Source organism: Aegilops tauschii, chromosome 4 (assembly GCF_002575655.3).
Source record: "Aegilops tauschii subsp. strangulata cultivar AL8/78 chromosome 4, Aet v6.0, whole genome shotgun sequence".
Lineage (NCBI taxonomy): Eukaryota > Viridiplantae > Streptophyta > Magnoliopsida > Poales > Poaceae > Aegilops > Aegilops tauschii.
In genome coordinates, this window is record NC_053038.3 from 424403778 (window position 1) to 424423671 (window position 19894).

Here is a 19894-nt window from a genome sequence, read left to right on the forward strand (position 1 = left end):
TCAAAAGAGGAAAGCTGCATTGGCATCTTTCAAATTGGAGAAAATTGGAGTGGCATCTTTCCAGTTAACCCCAAAACAAGACATAAGCATGGAAACAAGAAAGTTTGAGTAAGTGCCTATTATGATCCTCATGGCCTGGTTTATGCATCAGAATTGATTGTTGTCGTGTGTCAAGAAAAAAAATACATGCAACAATTCTGCTAGGATCTGTATGCGGGCAAAACCACAACTCTCAATGACTCGCTCAACTCTGAATCTGGAACAGACAAAATATACTAATTTTGATAAATCTCTTCAAATAACACATTGAAAGACATGGATCTAATAGCACCACATGGGAAAATGGTGTTTCAGTGGCATAATAGAGCATCACGATAAAACAGGTATGCTAAAATATTTGTCAGTCCATATGAGCAAGCTTCCCATGTGTTGATGCACATATGAGCTGTTTCAGAATTGATTGGTAGCTGCACAAGAAACCAGCAGATTGCCATTTTACTTATAATAACCAGCAGATTGCACAAGAAATCCGCGGTAAATAGTGAACTGTATACGGGATTACTAGTTTAGTTACTCAAAAGAGAACATCACATCAGCAATTTCACTTCACCTATATGTGCTCAGAGATCCCAACCTAAATTTCCAAGAAACTCGTAGTGGCCAAAAGACAACATGAAACTGCAGCACGAGATGCACTACCAGATCGCAGCAACCAAATGGGAATCTTACTTACAGTGAACCCACATAAGCAGACCATCAAGCATACAAGATCTAGCAGCAAAAAGAAAATGGAGAACAGCAAGCCAGATTTTGCATAAAAGATGTGTGATTCCATTAATCAAACCAGAGATTTGAACAATCGATGGCATCCACAGGACATACAAGGAGGGCAAACAACTACAGAATCATAGACAGCTGCTAGCAACCAAGCGAAGCGGGCAGGGCGCGTGCGGAGCCTAGGCGCGCTCCCCACGGATGCGGCGCGCGAGCTGGATGTCCTTGGGCATGATGGTGACGCGCTTGGCGTGGATGGCGCAGAGGTTGGTGTCCTCGAAGAGGCCGACGAGGTAGGCCTCGGCGGCCTCCTGCAGGGCGGAGACGGCGGAGGACTGGAAGCGGAGGTCGGTCTTGAAGTCCTGGGCGATCTCCCGGACGAGGCGCTGGAAGGGGAGTTTGCGGATGAGCAGCTACGTGCTCTTCTGGTACTTGCGGATCTCGCGGAGGGCGACGGTCCCCGGGCGGAAGCGGTGGGGCTTCTTCACGCCGCCGGTGGCCGGGGCGGACTTGCGCGCCGCCTTGGTCGCCAGCTGCTTCCTCGGCGCCTTGCCGCCGGTGGACTTGCGCGCCGTCTGCTTCGTGCGGGCCATCGGGGCTGGGGGGGTCGGATGCGAGGGGAGGGATGATGCTGCTGCTACGGTTTGGGGATTGAGATTGAGATTTCTCGCGGTGGTGGATAAGTGGAGGGATGGAGGGATTTAAATAGGATCTGATGCTTTGCGCGCGACGATTTTGGGGTTTGGATTTCGCCGGGCGGGAGGCGGAGGGCGGCACGGGCGCCGTTGGATCGCTTCTGAATGGAGGGTGGGGATTCGAATTTGCGGCCGTCACGCGGATCGCCATCCGTGCGCCTCATGAGCGGTACTGCTGTGGTCTGTGGACGACCGGAACTAATACACATAGGAATTTCTCAAGGATTGATCATCATTTCATTTCAAAACGAAAAACAAACTAAGCTCAATTCCAGAGCAATTTGTTACAAGGATGGTAAAAATGTTAGATGGAACGTGGTAGGATCGATTTTTTTTACCACGTGCTCGTTGACCTCTCCGGCATCAGTCTTACCTATCTTGTTCCATGGAAATGTATTAGAGCTTTTCTGAATCTCTCTTGATTAATCGCATCATGAAGCTGATAAAAATAAACACTAGAACACCCATGTCGATGAATCCATCCTCTCCCTCGTTGTGCTAATCAGACAAGCTTCCTCCTTGGGCGTCAGCATCTGAGAGACCATTGTTTACGTGACCGACCTTCTTCATTGATGCCATAATCGTAATGTTTTCACGGTCACCTTTTTTCTGTGGATCGCCGGAGGCGAGCTCCCACACCTGACTATATTACTCAAAGAGCTACAGATAGCCGCAGGCCACATAGTCACAATACTACATAGGCACGTGTAAACGTGAGGTGAGGAAGAACCGTCACGAGAAGACGGCCTCCTTGTCGAGAAGACGGCCTCCTTGTCGGATGGCTTAGATATCTTGTGTGACCATAAACCAATGACTGCTATGATGAGCTTGAGAGTAGATAGCTAAGTATGTGTCTTGGTCTTTAAATGTCTTGCGTTCTGTGTGTCCCATATACGACATGGCACTGGTAGCAGAACAAAAGGCCATGCCTCTGGTGGTGGACCAACATGCATGACTACATCTCATAGATCATTAGTGGATGGTGAAGCCGGAGCGATGCCCAGTCGCTACTGAACCCTATTAGCGAAAGGGCAAGTGGTGAAGAGGTGTGCGGCATCCTCAGGGGCAATGTTGCGTCTTGGGCGGTCCTGGGCAGTTGTGTTGTTCTTGTGCGCGAGGTTAGCCATGGTGTTAAGCCGATCTCGGAAGTCAAGTCAAGCAAAAAAACTTTAATCCGGTTGGGTACTCTTAACTCCCAGATAATCTTAGCGTTGACATATTCTTCAGGTTCTCGTGGTATTGTCTTGGTGAGAACGGATTTTCAACTCCCGGGTGTCGGGACACCCCCTGCTTCTCCTGCCTCGTGAACTGATCTCTGTTCTGTTATTCCGTTGTAATTTGCAGTGCGCCAGCTGATGCACATGGGCCTTGCCACTGTACTGCATGCAGGGATCCATCCCATCACTGTGCACTTTTTCTTTACTTGTCTGGATATGAGAAGTTAGGTTTTATTCTAACGTGACAAGTAGACAACTCTCTCTCTCTCTCTCTAAACCTTGCATGCAACTCCCTCCCTTGCATGCAACACACTAGTATCTCTCTTTTAATAACTCGGCATGCAGCAGACAACTCTCTCTCTCTTAACCTTGCATGCAACACACTCTCTCTCCTACCATTTGCGTGCAACACACACTCTCCTTTTATTTATTTCAATTCTTACAATCTTGAGTCATGTGATATGGGTGGGCCGCATGCAGAATCTATATGCTGTCACTTCATCCATGACCGCATGACCTCCTGCCAGCCTAGCCCTGCCAAACTTGGTTCCGCATGCAAAAAAGCCTGCCTAATTACGCTGCTACTGCAATGCGTCTGTAACTGGATAGAGGCTGCACGAATCTTATTGCCACTGGACGGACAGATTGGAGGGTGCCTAGACTCCCGGGTGCCATCATACCTTTTCGATTATTCTTGTATGCACCTTTTGTTGAGAATAGATGGCCCCTGGTGAGGAAGCGAATGTCCTGATCAACCGACGCCATGAAATCCTGCAGCAAAGACACTAGAGACACAAATTCTAAAGCAACAACAGATGTTAGGCGGTTACGCAGGTTAGTTTCTAAACCATAACACGCAACATTTGCCACTCTAACACACTGACTAATGGAGTGGGAGGAGAGCCATGGGAAGGTAGAGGCTAGGGGCGTTGGTGTAATCCAAGTGTCAGACCAAAAGTAAGGGGATGAGCAATTGTTTGTTAGGACAAAGGAATTTTTCTGAAACAGGGGGATTTGTGAGTTGATGGCTTTGCATATGAATGATTGGTTAGAAGCGTCAGCAACAAAAGCATCTGGGTGTTGCATGGAAACTAATGTAGCCAAGGAGTGGGGGAGGGTAGTAATGATATGACAACAAGTTTCATGAGCGGACAATTATTTTGAACATGCAATTTTTTAATCCCTAAACCACATACAAAAAGGTTTGCAAACATATTGCACGCGGTGAGGCATTGAGCCCCTGAACAAGTGTCCTCAGCTGTCCAAAATGAAGGCACGCCCAAGAGCATCAATATTTAAAAGAATGGAATTAGAAAGACACGCATAAAATAGGTTAAAAGTGAGTCAAGTACCGTCGTGACAAGTATTAACCTATCCCCGTTAGCTAACAGTTTGGCATGCCGACCTAATAGATTTTTTTTTGAAACATTCTATAATCTGTTGGGTGGCGTGAATAGTGACAGAGGTAGTCCTAGATACTTATGCGTGAAAGAGGAAACTGAGCAATCTAGGATGGAGGCTATGGAGCATTGAGTAAGTTGGTCGATATGTAGAGGGACAAAGCTTGTTTTCGAGAAGTTTATAGTGAGCCCATTTGGCTAATGTGAAGTCATCGATAAAGGTTTTCAGTGTGGAGGTGGTCGTGGGTGAGGCATTAACAATGATTAATGTATCATTGGCATAGGGTCATGGGTGCTAGACGTGAGAACAAGGGGTGGTATAGTTGTGTGAAATGAATGTATTGCGTGATAAGCTCCTGGAGAAGATCCATGCACTCATGGTCACGTTAAAAAATGGCTTCCTCTTTTCTGAAACAAAAAGGCACCAAAGCCCCATATATTGCAGCTCATAAACAAATTATAAGGTGAAATACAATGCCTCATGGAAATGTCTGACACAGAACTTGAATAACACGATATGGCCTATTCTTTTCAGCTGATCAAACGCAAATAAAGATAAGTTCAACACGATGGTTTAGAAACCTCGTGTGCGAAGTTGTGGGGAACACCATTAAATCTCTAGGGATATGAAAAACTTGGGCCTACTAATCCTTTGTGACGGAAATGGGTTCTACCAGATTTTGTTTTATGATCCACGAGGTTTTCTCCGAAGCAATGCTCTTGTTCTCCTCCCACTCTCGCCGAACTCAAGTTATATTTCAAAATGGTGACATGAGATATGTCAGAGGAGAAAAGCAATCTTTGTTGCAGGCAGAAGAGTATAAGCTTTTTAGCCTTGGGGGTCTCGTCCTCTATCATACAACACTGGCACATGTGGTCTTTCTGCATCATTGTTGGCTAGGGATGCCCGTGCCTCGGGGTCGGTGTGGAAGTCGGAGCAATGGCTTCAAAATTCGCCTTGTAGGTTGTTTTCATGGGTTGCTTAGGAGGCAAACTCGATGGCTCGTTCATTGTGTAGCCTCATGGCTGATGTGTGCGTTGATGTGCTTTGTAAGTTGGAGCAGCGGCTTCAGATCATGTTGTAGGGTTTCGTCTCTGGCTCCTTGGACAGTAGGGTTGTCACCTCATTTGGAACACAACCTTGAGGCTAGTGTGCTTGTGTGGTTTGTAAGCCGAAGCGGTGGTTCCAGGTTGTGTGGTAGGGTGTCGCCTCTGGTTTCTTGGGAGACAAAGCCGTTGACTCATTTGGAGTGCACCTCGAAGCTGGATGTGTGGGTATTTAGATTTCAAACATTTTTCTTATAATTTGGTTGTCTGAGGACCCCCCCCCTCGCGTTGCCCATCCAGGAACTCGCAAACTCCCTCACGTCACCACCCTAGGGCGACGCCGGGGCAATCCCTAGCGCCACCAGCCCTCCTAGCAGCGTGATTTGTGTCACCGCTGCTGCCGGTTGATGACCCACAAGTATAAGGGATCAATCATAGTCCTTTTGATAAGTAAGGGTGTCGAACCCAACGAGGAGGAGAAGGAAATGGCAAGTAGTTTTCAGCAAGGTATTCTCTGCAAGCACTGAAATTATAAGTAACGAGTAGTTTGATAGCGAGATAATTTGTAACAAGCAAGTAACTGTAACTGTAACAAAAGTGCAGCAAGATAGCCCAATCCTTTTGAGGCAAAGGACAGGCCAAAACGGTCTCTTATGATAAGCAAAACGTTCTTGAGAGTACACGGGAATTTCATCTAGTCACTTTCATCATGTTGGTTTGATTCGTGTTTGCTACTTTGATAATTTGATATATGGGTGGACCGGTGCTTAGGTGCTATTCTTACTTGAACAAAACTCCTACTTATGATTAACCCCTCGCAAACATCCGCAACTACGAGAAAAGTATTAACAAAAAATCTAACCATAGCATTAAACTTTTGGATTCAAATCAATCCCTTACGAAGTAGCGCATAAAGTAGGGTTTAAGCTTCTATCACTCTCGCAACCCATCATCTAATAACTACTCCACAATGCATTCCCTTAGGCCCTAACAAGGTGAAGTGCCATGTAGTCGACGTTCACATGACACCACTAAGGGAATCACAACATACATACCACCAAAATATCAAACACATATCAAATTCACATGATTACTTGCAACTAGATTTCTCCCGTGACCTCAAGAACAAAAGTAACTACTCATAAATGATAATCATGCTCAAGATCAGAGGGGTATTATATAGCATAATGGATCTGAACATATAATCTTCCACCAAATAAACCATATAGTAATCAACTACAAGATGCAATCAACACTACTAGTCACCCCCAAGCACCAATCTAAGGTTCCGGTACAAAGATTGAACACAAGAGATGAACTAGGGTTTGAGAGGAGATGGTGCTGTTGAAGATGTTGATGGAGATTGCCCTCCCCAAGATGGGAGAGTTGTTGGCTGTCGATGTACAAAAGTAGGGGCACTCCTTTTTACCCCTTTACTTGTGCACGGGCAGTCGGAGCCGCGCCCATAGCCACACTAAGTAGGGCAGAAGAGGGAAGCTGGAGCACAAGGTAACCAAAGCAACGCCAAGACCAAGAGACACAAAGAGCCAGAGGGCGAGGCGGACTCCCCCGGCAAGGCCCTTGCCGGGCAGTCTCCGCGGCCCCGGCAAGAGCCTTGCCGGGGCAACTTGCCCAACACCAGCAGAGCGAGCCACCCTTGAGCCCGAGGGTTCCAACGCCGCCACAACCACATTGGAACCAAGGCTCGGGAGGCACTTTTGTGGTAGCATGCAGATCATAAACACACAAGATCAGATGAGGACCAGAAGACGACGATCCTCGGCGGGATCCTAGCCGAGGAAATCCACGAGACCCCCGGCAAGACCCTTGCCGAGGACGACCACGATGCCACGGCAAGACCCTTGCCGGGCCCCGGCAATGCCCTTGCCGAAGACACCTACAGGGCCGCAGCCAGGCCCGCGTCTGCCAAGGCTCCACCATCGTTCTCATGCAGCTGCCAGCCCGACCAGCTGGGCAGGCACCTGCGTGGCGACATGCAGCTTCCAGGCCAGCTCAGCAAACGCCTACGTGGTGGCATGCAAATCTTCGTGAAGACCCTACCACCACGCCATCTCAGCAGCCTGCCAGCTTACATGGCGCTGCAGGCACCGCTGGCGTGGACGCGTGTCCGAGCAAGGTGAGGCGGCGATAGACGGGACGGGCCCCGTTGCTATCCCCAGTAAAGGAACGAGACACCTAAGGGGGCGCATTGAATGCGTCTTGTCCCGTAATGACAGGCGATAAGCTTGTGTACTGTACACCTTTCCACCTCCTGTGTGCCACTGTGGCAACCCCTTTTGCCTATAAAAGGAGGCCCGAGGCGACCAGGAGAGGGATTCGGATCTTTTGGGCTAGACACGCACAGTAGCTAGTTCAAGAACTCAAGAACACTCAAATACATACACCAAAGCGGGACTAGGGTTTTACGCATCCCCGCGGCCCGAACCTGGGTAAACGATCTTTGTGCTGGCTCCTAGACCTGCTCTTTGCACAACCCCGCGCCCGCCAACCATAGAAGGGATCCCAGTGATCCCATAGGTGTCGTTCCCACCGACATCTTTGGTGCGCTAGGTAGGGGACGCAGTTGTGAGAATCTGGTCTAGCAGTTAGTCTAGCACTTCTTGACCACCATGGCTCCCAAGAAGAAGACGATCACAGCGATCGGTTCGTCGGGAGCCGAACAGCCCGTACCAGTGCGGGCGAGTGGCGAGGCGGTCGCGGACGGAAGCCGAGGCACGGCCTACGAACACCCGCATCGCTCCGGTAGTCAAAGCGGGGCGAGCGGTGACGTTCGTGCGCGAGACGACGGTCCGCACGCCGCCAAATCCAAAGACGGAGCCGGGCCCCCACAGGCGGCGCGAGGCCCTCCAGGGGCGGCGTCGTGCTGCCTACGGGCGGCGCGGTGACCTCCAAAACGCCTACGCCGGTGCCCACGACGCGCTCGTCCCAGGTTGCGCGCGATGAGCAGCGTCACCATGCCGGTGACCCTGGGCGCCGCCGCGGGAAGAGTCTTGCGCTTCATGCGCGGGACGTGGAAGGCCAGCATGCACGCCGAGACGCTGGCAAAAATGGCGCACAACCGCCAGGCCGTGATAGAGCTCCTTCTAACGTGGTTAGAAGTCGGAGTGCATCACGGTCCACGCAGCTTTCGCCGCCGCCCACGCCGACCGAAGCCTTGGCGCGCGCAGTTGCTCCTCGACTTTCCCCCTGCTGCGGAAAAGCTCGACGAGTGGAGAGCCACCATACGGAGCCTCGTCGGCGTTGCCAACAAAGATGAGCCACGACCAGCGGGGCCCTTTGGCCGGTGCTCCGTCGAGCCACCGCATGCCAGTGGTGGAAGGACTTGAGGTGCTACTGCCATGGTGCACTCTCCTCCGCCACGCCAGCCACCGCGGGTGCCGGTCCGTCGTGATGACGCTTGTGACAACATTTCCATAGTGTCCTCCGACCCACGGACCCACCGCGATCAGCGCCAAGTTCTTTGGGAGCGAGCCCATGAAGACGCTCGAACCACCATCGAGCGTCGGCGCGATGCGCGCCACCAGTCAGATAGGCGGGTGGGGCCCTGCTACCTCTTGAGCACTGCGTTGGTTTTCCCTTGAAGAGGAAAGGGTGATGCAGTAAAGCAGCGTAAGTATTTTCCTCAGTTTTTGAGAACCAAGGTATCAATCCAGTAGGAGGCCACGCACGAGTCCCTCACACCTACACAAACAAATAAATCCTCACAACCAACGCGATAAGGGGTTGAATCCCTACACGGTCACTTACGAGAGTGAGATCTGATAGATATGATAAGATAATATTTTTGGTATTTTTATGATAAAGTGCAAAGTAAAATAGAAAGCAATAAAAATAACTAAGTGTTGGAAGATTAATATGATGGAAAATAGACCCTGGGGCCATAGGTTTCACTAGTGGCTTCTCTCAAGAGCATAAGTATTTATGGTGGGTGAACAAATTACTGTTGAGCAATTGACAGAATTGAGCATAGTTATGAGAATATCTAGGTATGATCATGTATATAGGCATCACGTCTGAGACAAGTAGACCGACTCCTGCCTGCATCTACTACTATTACTCCACACATCGACCGCTATCCAGCATGCATCTAGAGTATTAAGTTCATAAGAACAGAGTAACGCTTTAAGCAAGATGACATGATGTAGAGGGATAAACTCATGCAATATGATATAAACCCCATCTTGTTATCCTCGATGGCAACAATACAATACGTGCCTTGCTGCCCCTACTGTCACTGGGAAAGGACACCGCAAGATTGAACCCAAAGCTAAGCACTTCTCCCATTGCAAGAAATATCAATCTAGTAGGCCAAACCAAACTGATAATTCGAAGAGACTTGCAAAGATAACCAATCATACATAAAAGAATTCAGAGAAGATTCAAATATTGTTCATAGATAAACTTGATCATAAACCCACAATTCATCGATCTCAACAAACACACCGCAAAAGAAGATTACATCGAATAGATCTCCACGAGAGAGGGGGAGAACATTGTATTGAGATCCAAAAAGACAGAAGAAGCCATATAGCTAATAACTATGGACCCGAAGGTCTGAGGTAAACTACTCACACATCATCGGAGAGGCTATGGTGTTGATGTAGAAGTCCTCCGTGATTGATGGCCCCTCCGGCGGAGCTCCGGAAAAGGCCCAAGATGGGATCTCACGGGTACAGAAGGTTGCGGCGGTGGAATTAGGGTTTTGGCTCCGTATCTGGTAGTTTGGGGGTACGTAGGTATATATAGGAGGAAGGAGTACGTCGGTGGAGCAACAGGGGGCCCACGAGGGTGGAGGGCGCACCCAGGGGGGTAGGCGCGCCCCCCTACCTCGTGCCCTCCTGGTTGATGTCTTGATGTAGGGTCCAAGTCCTCTGGATCACGTTCGTTCCGAAAATCACGTTCCCGAAGGTTTCATTACGTTTGGACTCCGTTTGATATTCTTTTTCTGCGAAACTCTGAAATAGGCAAAAAACAGCAATTCTGGGCTGGGCCTCCGGTTAATAGGTTAGTCCCAAAAGTAATATAAAAGTGTATAATAAAGCCCAATAATGTTCAAAACAGAATATAATATAGCATGGAGCAATAAAAAATTATAGATACGTTGGAGACGTACCAAGCATCCCCAAGCTTAATTCTTGCTCGTCCTCGAGTAGGTGAATGATAAAAACAGAATTTTTGATGTGGAATGCTACTTGGCATAATTTCAATGTAATTCTTCTTAATTGTGGTATGAATATTCAGATCCGAAAGATTGAAGATAAAAATTCAATATTGACATAAAATAATAATACTTCAAGCATACTAACTAAGCAATTATGTCTTCTCAAAATAACATGCCCAAAGAAAGTTCATCCCTACAAAATCATATAGTTTAGTCATGCTCCATTTTCGTCACACAAGAATGCTCTCATCATGCACAACCCCGATGACAAGCCAAGCAATTGTTTCATACTTTAGTAATCTCAAACCTTTTCAACTTTCACGCAATACATGAGCGTGAGCCATGGATATAGCACTATGGGTGGAATAGAATATAATGATGGGGGTTATGTAGAGAAGACAAAAAGGGAGAAAATCTCACATCAACGAGGCTAATCAATGAGCTATGGTGATGCCCATCGATTGATGTTAATGCAAGGAGTAGGGATTGCCATGCAACGGATGCACTAGAGCTATAAATATATTAAAGCTCAACAAAAGAAACTAAGTGGGTGTGCATCCAACTTGCTTGCTCACGAAGACCTAGAGCACTTGAGGAGGCCCACTATTGGAATATACAAGCCAAGTTCTATAATGAAAAATTTCCACTAGTATATGAAAGTGACAAAACAAGAGACTCTCTATCATGAAGATCATGGTGCTACTTTGAAGCACAAGTGTGGAAAAAGGATAGTAGCATTGTCCCTTTTTATTTCCCCTTTTTTTGGGCCTTCCTTTTTTTATTTGGCCTTTCTCTTTTTTTGGGACAATGCTCTATTAACGATGATCATCACACTTCTATTTATTTACAACTCAAAGATTACAACTCGATATTAGAACAAAGTATTACTCTATATGAATGCCTCCGGCGGTGTACCGGATATGCAATGAACCAAGCGTGACATGTATGAAAGAATTATGAATGGTGGCTTTGCCACAAATACTATGTCAACTACATGATCATGCAAAGCAACATGACAATGATGAACGTGTCATGATAAACAGAACGGTGGAAAGTTGCATGGCAATATATCTCGGAATGGCTATGGAAATGCCATAATTGGTAGGTATGGTGGCTGTTTTAAGGAAGATATAAGGAGGTTTATGTGTGAAAGAGCGTATCATATCACGGGGTTTGGATGCACCGGCGAAGTTTGCACCAACTCTCAATGTGAGAAAGGGCAATGCACGGTATCGAAGAGGCTAGCAATGGTGGAAAGGTGAGAGTGCGTATAATCCATGGACTCAACATTAGTCATAAAGAACTCACATACTTATTGCAAAAATCTACAAGTCATCAAAAACCAAGCACTACGCGCATGCTCCTAGGGGGATAGATTGGTAGGAAAAGACCATCGCTCGTCCCCGACCGCCACTCATAAGGAGGACACTCAAAGAACACCTCATGTTTCAAATTTGTTACATAACGTTTACCATACGTGCATGCTATGGGACTTGCAAGCTTCAAAACAAGTATTTCTCAAATTCACAACTACTCAACTAGCACAACTTTGATATCACTACCTCCATGTCTCAAAACAATCATCAAGCATCAAACTTCTCTTAGTATTCAACGCACTCATAAGAAAGTTTTTACTAGTCTTGAATACCTAGCATATTAGGATTATTTAAGCAAATTACCATGCTGTTTAAGACTCTCAAAATAATCTAAGTGAAGCATGAGAGAATAATAGTTTCTATAAAACAAAACCACCACCGTGCTCTAAAAGATATAAGTGAAGTACTAGAGGAAAAACTATATAACTCAAAAGATATAAGTGAAGCACATAGAGTATTCTAATAATTTCCGAATCACGTGTGTCTCTCTTAAAAGGTGTGTACAGAAAATATGATTGTGGTAAACTAAAAAGCAAAGACTCAAATCATACAAGACGCTCCAAGCAAAACACATATCATGTGGTGAATAAAAATATAGCTCCAAGTAAAGTTACCGATGGAAGTAGACAAAAGAGGGGATGCCTTCCGGGGCATCCCCAAGCTTTGGCTTTTAGGTGTCCTTAGATTATCTTGGGGGTGCCATGGTCATCCCCAATCTTAGGCTCTTGCCACTCCTTCTTCCATAATCCATCAAATCTTTCACCCAAAACTTGAAAACTTCACAACACAAAACTCAGCAGAAAATCTCGTGAGCTCCGTTAGCGAAAGAAAACAAAAGACCACTTCAAGGTACTGTAATGAACTCATTATTTATTTATATTGGTGTTAAACCTAATGTATTCCAACTTCTCTATGATTTATAAATTCTTTTACTAGCCATAGATTCATCAAAATAAGCAAACAACACACGAAAAACAGAATCTGTCAAAAACAGAACAGTCTGTAGTAATCTGTAACTAACGGAAACTTCTGGAACTCCAAAAAATCAGCCAAAATAGGACGACATAGACAATTTGCTTATTGATAAGCAGCAATTAGAATCAATATTTTATCACGTTCTGGTGATTTTTAACAATTATTTTCGTGAACAGAAAGTTTCTGCAATTTTCAGCAAGATCAAATAACTATCATCCAAGAAGATCCTATAGGTTAAACTTGGCACAAACACTAATTAAAACGTAAAAACACATCTAACCAGAGGCTAGATCAAAGATTTATTCCTAAACAGAAGCAAAAAGCAAAAAAAAAACTAAAAATAAAATTGGGTTGCCTCCCAACAAGCGCTATCGTTTAACGCCCCTAGCTAGGCATTGATAATTTTAATGATGCTCACATGAAACATAGCAATTGAAACACAAAGAGAGCATCATAAAGCATGTGAAAAACACATCTAAGTCTAACATACTTCCTATGCATAGGCATCTTATAGGCAAACAAATTATCATAGCAAGCAAAAACTAGCATATGCAAGGAAGAGGAAAGAAACAATAGCAATCTCAACATAACGAGAGGTAATTTAGCAACATGAAAATTTCTACAACCATATTTTCCTCTCTCATAATAATTACATGTGGGATCATAAGAAAATTGAACAAAATAGCTATCACATAAAATATTTTCAACACGATCCACATGCATGCGAAGTTGACACTCTTCCAAAATAGTGGGATTAACATCAACTGAAGTCATGACCTCTCCAAACCCACTTTTATCAAAAACTTCATAAGATTGAACATTCTCCAAATATGTGGGGTCTAAAGTTGACACTCTTCCAAACCCACTTTCAATATTATCGCAAACATTATTATCAATCTCATATTCATCATGGGGCTTAAATAAATTTTCAAGATCATAAGAAGAATCACCCCAATCATGATCATTGCAACAAGTAGTAGACATAGCAAAACTAGCATCCCCAAGCTTAGGGTTTTGCATATTATTAGCACAATTGACATCAAGAGAATTTATAGTAAAATCATTGCAATCATGCTTTTTATCGAAGGAACTATCAAGTATGGGTGCAATAGCAACGATCTCATGTTTAACATACGGAACTATAGAAAATTCATCTTCATAAATATTGGCATCATGGCCACAAGAATAGCAAGCATCATGTTCATCAAGGGATATTTCAATCAAATCATCGGAATCACAATTGTCTATAGATTCATGCATATCATTATTTTCTTCCGAAGCAACGGTCATTCTTTCAATAAATTCTTGGACATAGACATTATGAGCAAAGTTTTCATTGCAATATTTAAGTATGACAGAATTTTCAGATTTGTTGAGAGTAAAATCATACTTTTCAATCAAAGAAGCAACTTCATGAGCACCCTTAAAAACGACAAATTCTTCAATTTGTTCGATATCATAGTAACTATAAACACCCTTTTCATAAGAAGATAAGATTTCATTATCATTGAACTCACATAGGTAGGGAAGGTGTTTTTTAGGGTTCTTAGAGCAACAAGTAAAATCACAAATTTCACAAAGATTCCAAGCATAGCATAGCAAACTATTTATATGATACCATAAGAGCTCCCCCTTTTCAGACAAACGATGACGCACAAAATGAGCATGCTCATGTAAAGATTTCCCATCAACTAGGCTAGTTGGGGTTTCAACACAAGCGCATAAGGATCGAAGATGATCCAAGTAGAACACTTTAAGTGGATCCATATCAATAGATTTTTAGCAAGCAAAGATGCAAGCAAATAGAAGGCACGTGGAAACACAAACAGAAAGGCATACAGGAAGAAGGCGAATAAAATGGCAAGGGTGAAGTGGGGGAGAGGAAAACGAGAGGCAAATGGCAAATAATCTAATGCGGGAGATAAGGGTTTGTGATGGGTACTTGGTATGTTGACTTTTGCGTAGACTCCCCGGCAACGGCACCAGAAATTCTTCTTGCTACCTCTTGAGCACTGCGTTGGTTTTCCCTTGAAGAGGAAAGGGTGATGCAGTAAAGCAGCATAAGTATTTCCCTCAGTTTTTGAGAACCAAGGTATCAATCCAGTAGGAGGCCACGCACGAGTCCCTCGCACCTACACAAACAAATAAATCCTCGCAACCAACGCGATAAGGGGTTGTCAATCCCTACACGGTCACTTACGAGAGTGAGATCTGATAGATATGATAAGATAATATTTTTGGTATTTTTATGATAATGATGCAGAGTAAAATAGAAAGCAATAAAAATAACTAAGTGTTGGAAGATTAATATGATGGAAAATAGACCCTGGGGCCATAGGTTTCACTAGTGGCTTCTCTCAAGAGCGTAAGTATTTACGGTGGGTGAACAAATTACTGTTGAGCAATTGACAGAATTGAGCATAGTTATGAGAATATCTAGGTATGATCATGTATATAGGCATCACGTCCGAGACAAGTAGACCGACTCCTGCCTGCATCTACTACTATTACTCCACACATCGACCGCTATCCAGCATGCATCTAGAGTATTAAGTTCATAAGAACAGAGTAACGCTTTACACAAGATGACATGATGTAGAGGGATAAACTCATGCAATATGATATAAACCCCATCTTGTTATCCTCGATGGCAACAATACAATACGTGCCTTGCTGCCCCTACTGTCACTGGGAAAGGACACCGCAAGATTGAACCCAAAGCTAAGCACTTCTCCCATTGCAAGAAAGATCAATCTAGTAGGCCAAACCAAACTGATAATTCGAAGAGACTTGCAAAGATAACCAATCATACATAAAAGAATTCAGTGAAGATTCAAATATTGTTCATAGATAAACTTGATCATAAACCCACAATTCATCGGTCTCAACAAACACACCGCAAAAGAAGATTACATCGAATAGATCTCCACGAGAGAGGGGGAGAACATTGTATTGAGATCCAAAAAGAGAGAAGAAGCCATCTAGCTAATAACTATGGACCCGAAGGTCTGAGGTAAACTACTCACACATCATCGGAGAGGCTATGGTGTTGATGTAGAAGCCCTCCGTGATCGATGCCCCCTCCGGCGGAGCTCCGGAAAAGGCCCCAAGATGGGATCTCATGGGTACAGAAGGTTGCGGCGGTGGAATTAGGGTTTTGGCTCCGTATCTGGTAGTTTGGGGGTACGTAGGTATATATAGGAGGAAGGAGTACATCGGTGGAGCAACAGGGGGCCCACGAGGGTGGAGGGCGCGCCCAGGGGGGTAGGCGCGCCCCCCTACCTCGTGCCCTCCTGGTTGATGTCTTGACGTAGGGTCCAAGTCCTCTGGATCACGTTCGTTCCGAAAATCACGTTCCCGAAGGTTTCATTCCGTTTGGACTCCGTTTGATATTCTTTTTCTGCGAAACTCTGAAATAGGCAAAAAACAGCAATTCTGGGCTGGGCCTCCGGTTAATAGGTTAGTCCCAAAAGTAATATAAAAGTGTATAATAAAGCCCAATAATGTTCAAAATAGAATATAATATAGCATGGAGCAATCAAAAATTATAGATACATTTTAGACGTATCAGGCCCACTATGGACCACCCAGCACCAGGGGCTTCTGGCGGCCTACCCTACGAGGTGGGTTGCCCAGCCTTTACCCGTGAGCTGCGGCAGTTCCAGTGGCCCTCCCACCGCACATTCAAGCCCGACGTCGGCAAGAAGTACAATGGCAAGACCCATCCGTCGGAGTTCCTCAGCATCTACACCATCGCCATGCAAGCTGTTGGGGCTCGCGACGACAAGGTGCTTGCCAATTACTTCCCGTTGGCACTTAAACCCAATGTCATGTCATGGTTGATGCACTTGCCAGTAGATTCTATTTCTTCCTGGTCGGATTTGTTCCATGAGTTTGTTGGCGCCTTTACAGGAGGCCACCAAGCTCATGGCCAGGCAAGCGATTTGCATATCACCCCACAGAAAGAAGGTGAAACCCTGCGCAAGTACATACAGAGATTCAGCCGGGTGCAGTATAACATCCCCGATGTTCACCCTGCCGCCGTGATCAGTGCATTCCACCAGAATGTGCGCAACTGCAAGATGCGTGAAGAGCTGGCGATGAACAAGGTCAAAGATGTAGCCGAACTTTATGTTCTTGTCGATAGGTGCGCTCGGGCTGAAGAAGGGAGGAAGTACCCTGGCGAGGACGCCGGTGCGGAAACCGACTCCATAGACGAGGGCACAGCCACCCCGACAAAGAAGGGTCGGCGCCGCAACAAGAAACGCAAGGGCAAGACTGTGCTTGTCATCGAGGGATCCGAGGACACCGGCACTGCCAAGAAGGCCAAGGCAGACGACCCCGGCAAGGAAATTGCCGGGTGTGCCGCTTGCCGGGCCTTGGCAGCTGTCGACAAGCCAGGAGGCTCCGACAAGCAGTACTGCAAGATCCACTGCACCAAGGGCCATGACCTCCAGAACTGCCGACAAGTTGAGCTGCTTGCTGAAAAGCAAAAAGCTGAGTATGAGAGGCAAGACAAGGAGAAGGGCCAGGATGGTGCCGAAGGATCCGACAAGAAGCGTGGCGGCCAAGGGGGTCGCCACGGCAAGGATAGCCAGCAAGAGAGGCCCGCTCGAGGCCACGACAAGAAGCAGGAAGACGACGGTCATGACGAGGACGACGAGTCCGGCGAGCAGGAGTTTCAGAAAGCTACGGAGGCTATGTGCATCGACGGTGGCGCCTTGTTGCACACTTCTCACCGCCAGCTCAAGCAGTGGGCGCGTGAGATCATAGCGGCGGAGCCATCATTCGATGCTCAAAAGCCACTGAAGTGGTCCAGCACGCCTATCATTTTTTACGCCGAGGACCACCCTGATCGCACAACTGTGGTTGGGTGCTTGCCGTTGTTGGTTTCGCCAACGATACGCAACCTAAAGGTGACAAAAATGCTAGTTGACGGCGGGGCCGATCTGAACTTGATCTCGCCTATTGTGATCAAAAGGCTGCAGATTCCTGATGGAGACCTCGAAGAGACGGGCATGTTTCAAGGGGTCAACCCGGGAAGGAGCCAGCCGAAGGGTAAGGTCATGCTGCCCGTGACGTTTGGAGGCGAGTTGAACTACAAGACGGAGAGGATTGTTTTTTATGTAGCCGAGATCCCCTTGCCCTACAACGGGATTCTCGGCCGCCCGGCACTAGCTAAGTTCATGGTGGCGTCACATTACGCCTACAACATGCTGAAGATGCCTGGGCCGATGACCATCATCACCGTCCCCTGCGACAAGAAGGATGCGCTGATCAACTCTACCGGGAGGCAGTTGCAGCGACTGCCGCCAAGGCACTTGCTCCTGTCGCCGAAGCCCCGGGAGGGAAGAAGACCGACAAGACCTCTCACGCCCACTCCGGCAAGCGCACCTCTTCGGAGTGTTGTGCTCCCGTCGAGGACGTGCCAGAGAGTTCCGCCAGCAAGAGCAAGAAATCCAGAGCTGTGCCACCAGAGACCAAGAAGGTGTCCGTCAAGGAGGATGGCACGGGAGGGGCTTCCACCATAAGCTCCTCCCTTGATAGCAAATAGGAAAGCGCACTCGTCACCTTCCCGCGGGCGAATGTCGATGTGTTTGCATGGCAAGCATCCGACATCCCCGGTGTTCCCAGGGAGGTGATTGAGCACCATCTTGTTGTCTGTCCTCATGCGCGACCCGTCAAGCAGAAGGTCAGGAAGCAAGCTTTGGAGCGGCAGGAGTTCATCACGGAGGAAATTAGGAAGTTAGAAGTGGCAGGCTTGGTGAGGGGAGTACTCCATCCGACGTGGTTGGCCAATCCAGTGGTGGTGCGCATGGCAAATGGGAAGTGGAGGCTGTGTATTGATTACACGGACATCAATAAGGCTTGTCCAAAAGACCCTTTCCCGTTGTCGCGCATTGACCAGATTGTTGACTCCATGGCCAGGTGCCACTTGTTATCGTTCCTCGATGCCTACTCAGGATACCACCAGATCTTCATGACAAGAGAAGATGAGGAAAAGATAGCATTCATCACCCCATGTGGTACATTTTGCTTTCTGTGAATGCCTTTCGGGTTGAAGAGTGCTGGCTCAACATTTGCAAGGGTAGTCCAAATTGGTTTTGAGCCCCAGCTACATAGAAATATGGAAGCTTATATGGATGGCATAGTGGTCAAAACCAAGGACAAGGCGACACTCGTGCAAGATTTAAAAGAGACGTTTGCAAACTTGCGCAAGATCAACCTCAAGTTGAACCCTGAGAAGTGTGTCTTCGGTGTTCCGTCCGGCCAACTTCTCGGGTTCTTTGTGTCACAGCGCAGGATTGAGGCGAATCCAGATAAGATCAAGGCCATTGAGCAAATTGAGGCACCTAAGCGGATCAAGGATGTGCGCCGGCTCACTGGCTGCTTTGCCGCCATGAGCAGGTTCATTTCCAAGTCTGCCGAGTGTGCCCTCCCCTTTTTCAAAATCTTGAAGAAGGCTGGCCCAATGGAGTGGACCCCAGAGGCCGAAGCAGCGCTGCAGGATTTGAAGAAATACCTCTCCTCTACACCGATACTGGTTGCGCCTAAACCACAAGAGCCATTGCTGCTGTATCTAGCGGCAACAAATCAAGTGGTCAGCGCTGCGCTAGTGGCACAGAGGGAGGTCGATGAAGAAGCAGTAGCAACGGCAGGACTGGCGGATGGCAAGTCAGACACTCCCGGGGCAGGGCCTGGTGCCGGCAAGGCAAGGCTCCAGGCAGAGACTGACGCCGTCAGTACGGGGCCCGCGCAACCAAATGAAGTGGTGCAGAAGAAGAAAATGATGCAGCACCCGGTTTACTTTGTCAGCTCCCTCTTGCAGGGGGCTAGGTCAAGGTACTCCGGTGTGTAGAAATTGCTCTTCGGCCTCCTTATGGCCTCGAGGGAGCTGCGTCATTACTTCCAAGCCCACGAAATCACCGTCGTCGCCCGCCTCCTGTTGCAACAGATACTGCATAACCTAGACGCGACCGGGAGGATCGTGGAGTGGGCCTTGGAACTGTCAAGCTTTGGTTTGAAGTTTGAAAGTACTTTGACAATCTAGAGCAGAGTCTTGGTAGAGTTCATTGCAGAGTGGACCTCAACGCCCGATGAAGAGATCCAGGAGACCACTCTCCCCGGCAAGGAAACAAGTCGCAACTGGATTATGTACTTTGACGGGGCTTTCTCGCTGCAAGGCGCCGGTGCTGGTGTGCTACTCGTGGCACCCATCGGAGAGCAC

General features: G+C 47.0%; 1 pseudogene; it reads right to left on the reverse strand.

Annotated features, from left to right (window-relative positions):
• Positions 1–808: 808 nt before the first annotated feature.
• On the reverse strand, positions 809–1470 carry LOC109741297 (histone H3.2-like; annotated as a pseudogene).
• Between the last annotated feature and the right edge of the window lie 18424 nt (positions 1471–19894).